General features: G+C 41.8%; 1 non-coding gene across 1 annotated transcript; it reads left to right on the top strand.

Annotated features, from left to right (window-relative positions):
• Positions 1–747: 747 nt before the first annotated feature.
• On the top strand, positions 748–820 carry TRNAE-UUC (transfer RNA glutamic acid (anticodon UUC)). The gene has a single exon. It is a non-coding gene; the product is annotated as a tRNA-Glu (tRNA).
• Positions 821–5,089: the final 4,269 nt, after the last annotated feature.

Below are 5,089 nucleotides of genomic sequence, written 5' to 3'. Positions count from 1 at the left end.
GGGTCAGAGTGATTTCTGAGGTTCCAGCCTAAGAGTCTGTGAGAGTAATGGTACCATTGACAGAGGCACAGGAGGTAAAACAGGGAGGTGATTTAGGCACAAAGATGAAGAGATCTGTTTTAGACACTGAATTTGAAGGAATAGGACGTTATATTGACTAGTCTCCATTTGCTCCCAGATTCATTCCCATACCCTTTGCTGACCCCATAAATGGCTTTTCCCAGCCTCTTGCAGCTTCTGCGTGGCTGGCTTCATCCCTTCTGATGATGCCTGCATTTCTAATCCACGACTGCAACTCCTGTTGGGCAGCTCCTTTTCCACAGCTCCAGCTCTCACCAGATTCTGATAACACCATTTCCTTGAAGATATTGTTAAATATACCATTTCCTTTTAGACATTTCCTTAGAGATATTATAATTTTGCCATGGAATGAAATGGAAAAGAGAAGAGCAGAGGGCAGAGGTCTCGTCCATGTAGTCCGGACCACCTAGAGAGGACAGGAGGACACAACCCAAAAAAGGAATTTATCAAAGATACTTAAGGGGAATTCCCTGGTGGTCCAGTTAGGACTCTGTGCTTCCACTGCAGGGGGCCCAGATTTGATCCCTGGTCAGGGAACTAGGATCCCACAAGCCTCAGGGGCTGCCAAAATAAAAATTAAAAAAGATACTTGAGAAGAATCAGGGAAGTATTCTGTTCTGAATACCAAAGTAAGACAACATTTCAAGAAGGGGGTTGTTTGGGACTTCCCTGGTGGTCCAGTGGTTAGGACTCAGTGCTTTCACTGCTGAGGGCCCGGGTTCAATCCCTGGTCAGGGAACTGAGATACCCCATGCTGCATGGCACGGCCAAAGAAGGGGGTTATTGAAAATATTACCAAACAGTGTAGGATTCATTATTTCAGTGGTGTTTTATTATTTCAGAGGGCAGGGTTTTTTTTTTTTTTTTAGCACTTGGTTTAGAGTTGAGGGTAGTTGTCTCATCAGAGAGGGCAGTTTTAATAGCAGCAAGGGTAGAAATCAGGTTGTCAGAGGTTAAGGAGGGAACTCAATTTAAGATTTGCCAAGGGATTTGAATTGACATTTCATCCAAGAAGACATACAAATGACTAATAAGCATCTGAAAAGATGCTAACATCATTAGTCATTAGGGAAAGGCAAGGAAGTACAAATCAAAACTACTGAGTGACTATAAATAAAATGAGAGGTCAGGGGTGGTGGTGGTGGTGGGATGAATTGGGAGATTGGGATTGACATGTATGCACTAATATGTATAAAATGGATAACTACTAAGAACTTGCTGTATAAAAAAATAAATAAAATAAAATTCAAAAATTCAAAAAAAAAGAGAGACGGTGCCGAGTGTTGGAGAGAATGAGAGAAAACTGGAATCCTCTTGCTTTGCTCCTGAAAAGGTAAAATTGTGTAGCCACTTTGGAAAATGGTTTGGCAGTTTTTTCAAGTGTTAATGTAAACTTACCACAGAACTCAGCAATTCCGTTCCTTCATATTTACCCAAGAGAAATGAAAACGAAAACATAAGTCCACCTGAAGATATGTGATTGTTCACAGCAGCATGACACATAATGGACCCAATCTGGAAATGATTCAAATGTCCAGTGACTGGATAAACAAAACATGGTAGGAATACAATGGAATGCTGCTCAGAATAGCAAACAAGTCCAAGAGAACTTTTTTTTTTTTTTTGGCCGCTCTTTGTGGCTTGCGGGATCTTAGTTCCCTGACCATGCCCTCGGCAGTGAAAGCACAGAGTCCTAACCAGTGGACTGCCAGGGAATTCCAAAGAGAGCTTTTAGGGTTATGAAAATATTCTAAATTCTAAGTCTGGATCATGGTGATGGTTGAACAACTATAAATTTACTAAGAACATTGTTGACCTAAAATGTCTCAATTTTATGGTATGTAAATTATCTCTCGATAACGTTGGTTTTTAAAAAAATGTTGTTAACTAGATAATATTCTAGGAAATTGAGGTAAAAGAATTAGGGCGGTAAATGGATACAGAAGCCAAAATATTGTTTCGTGATTGCTCAACAGACACTGAGGTTTTGACCCATAACTTTTTATTTAATATTATTAGAGAGGAACTTATCTCAATATAAAAGAATGTTTCAGTTTTTTAAAAAAAGGAATATTTCTAGCTTATCTAGAGGAACTTCTCAGAATTAATTAGCAGTAAATCTGCACATTGTGAAGTGAAAATAAAGCCAAGAAGAATGACTTTACCCATTGACTCTAGGCAAGTATGAAGTGGGTTGGGAAACATGAGCAAAACTAGTTCTGTCTCATCTCAATTGCAGTTTTAATGCAATTAAACCTGCTTTAAATTGAGGACTCAAAAAAAAAAAAAAAAAAGAACAATTGAGGACTCAAAGAGGATATCAGCCCTAGGAAGGAATAGAACTGTCCACATTGCAAGGGAGAGAACTTAGAATGTAGCTTTTAGAGTTTTGTTTGTTTCACATGCACCTCACAATGGGGCAATAGAGAGAAACCGGCAGCTAGTCTGTACTTGATGATAGAAGAAAAGACAAAAGAAAATAGACTTTTCTTTTTCATGAGCTTCCCTCTCTATTCACACTTAATGCTAATCATTATTAACCCTTTCCCTTGGTACCCCCTAGAGATTCTTACCATAATCATTTCCTAACCCTTTTGGCCTGAAATGTCAGAGGCATCAGTTATATTGCCTTCTACTGTGATATTTGCACTTCAGATAAACTAACTCTGGAATTTGGTGCCCTTAACTATATAGCTGGTATCACTTGGATTTATACTGTTTCCTTAAGATTGGTAACAGTCACTATAATAAATTTAGAGCATTGCCAAAGCATTGTAGCAAAATATCGGAGTAACCCCTGCCAATCTTCTAGAAGGCAGACTGTGTAAGATACAAAAGTCTTCCTATTTAATTATGCACTTAACATTGCAATGAGTTAGATAATCAGTGTTTACGGATAATCAAATACCTATGTTGAGGGACTTCCCTGGTGGCACAGTTGTTAAGAATCGCCTGCCAATGCAGGGGACACAGGTTGGATCCCTGGTCCAGGAAGATCCCACATGCCGCAGAGCAACTAAGCCCGTGCGCCACAACTACTGAGCACGCATGCCACAACTACTGAAGCCCGCATCCTAGAGCCCATGCTCCGCAACAAGAGAAGCCACTGCAAAGAGAAGCCCGATCACCACAACGAAGAGTAGCCCCCGCTCACTGCAACTAGAGAAAGCCCGCGCGCAGCAACGAAGACCCAACGCAGCCAAAAATAAATAAATAAACAAATAAATAAATATGTATGTTGAGTGCTCATTACTTTGGCTCTAAGGAGCAGAAAACTAAAAACCAATAAAAAAAATCATGGAGATCAGAAAGCTCCAAAGGTGTGAGGATCAGGAAATTGATACAACTTTCAAACAGAAGGGTAGGAGTTAGCTTTTGCAGGTAGGTAGATTTTGCAAAGTATATCATGGTGGGCTTGATATTGATCCTGGGAAATAGTTGGAACCTGTAGTTAAATAGATAGCTCATGAGAACTTAAATGGGGAAGTATAGGAGCTGGAGTGGGGTGGGCAGAGGGAGAGAGAGAATATATATTCTTTTTGAGCAAACCTGAAACTTTCACAAAAATTGACCATGTACTAGACAACAAAGGAAGCCTCTATGAATTCCAAAGTGTCAATATCATATGAAATACATTCTTTTACCTTGTTTTGGTCAGATCGTTATTTGTAGACTAGAACATCTACTCATTGATTTAAACATAAAAAGATTCAGTTGGTTCATCCATGAACCATTAGGAGGGATGAACAAAGATTTTAGGTTGAATATGTAGGAAGTGCTCCCCAAACCTCAGCTGAACTGAGCTCCAAGGGAGCTGTGGACTCTGCCACGGTCGGAGAAGAGCAGACCAGGACATCTGCTACAGAGGCAGGAAGCCACTTCCAGCAGTGCTGGCTTCAGAACAAAATCACACCTGCACTTACTCACTGGCAAAAAACAGGTGCCCTTTGCCCAGCTTCTCACCCCATGTCACTCCCGGATTAAAATCTTCTGTGAATTCATCTTATTAGGAGAATCTAAATTACACCTGGAACCCTAGTTTCAGGGATGTGCCAGTTATCAGTTGTTGCCTCTCAGCTCCGACTTCAACCGTTCAGAACTGGCTCCGTAATACTGGACTTGGACTTGGAGTATTTCTCCTTTGCCAGTAGAGGGCGCTAGAGGCATACTGCAGGAGGAAGGGGGCGCTTCCTGATTCCAGAGGGTTGTTTTCGGTTTTTCTTTCACGTGCTGCCTGGTGGGTTATTGTACCAGTGTGTGGGGACATAGTGGTGCTCTGCCCCATCCATGAATATCCAGAGAGCCCAAGTTACCACCTTAGCCTAGGTCTGGAACCATCTTGCCTCGGTCCCCCTGATGTGGACACTGTGCGCCCCAGGCAGGGCACATGCAGTGGAGCCCCACCTCCCAGAGTGCACCTGCATTCCATATTGACATTCATGCGATGCAATAAAGTTAGTACTTAGAGGGAAGCTTATAGTTTTGGAACATTTATGAAAAACAATAAACACTGAAACAACTAGCTCAAGAGCAACAGAGAAGGGAATTCCCTGGCGGTCCAGTGGTTAGGACTCCTTCCTTTCACTGCTGAAGTTCCTGGTCCGGGCGCAAAAATGCCCGCCTTGGGTGCGGACAAAAAAAAAGGAAAAAATTGAGACAGACGAAAAAGTAATATACAAAATGAAACAGTAAATAAACATAACAGAAATTTAAAAACCTAGATGACTTGAGTACATTTCTGGAAATCCCCCAGCCAAAATGATCTAGGTCCAGATAGTTTTCAAAGTGAGTCCTACCTCAAAATTTTGGTGTGTTCTTCATAATATTATTATTATTATTATTTTTTTTTTTTTGCGGTACGCGGGGCTCTCACTGTTGTGGCCTTTCGCGTTGCGGAGCACAGGCTCCGGATGTGCAGGCTCAGCGGCCATGGCTCACGGGCCCAGCCGCTCTGCGGCACGTGGGATCTTCCCGGACTGGGACACGAACCCATGTCCCGTGCATCGGC

The sequence above is a fragment of the Orcinus orca genome, chromosome 11 (genome assembly GCF_937001465.1).
Source record: "Orcinus orca chromosome 11, mOrcOrc1.1, whole genome shotgun sequence".
NCBI lineage: Eukaryota > Metazoa > Chordata > Mammalia > Artiodactyla > Delphinidae > Orcinus > Orcinus orca.
Note: the sequence above shows the minus strand (reverse complement) of the source record. Positions and strands in the feature narration are given on the sequence as shown.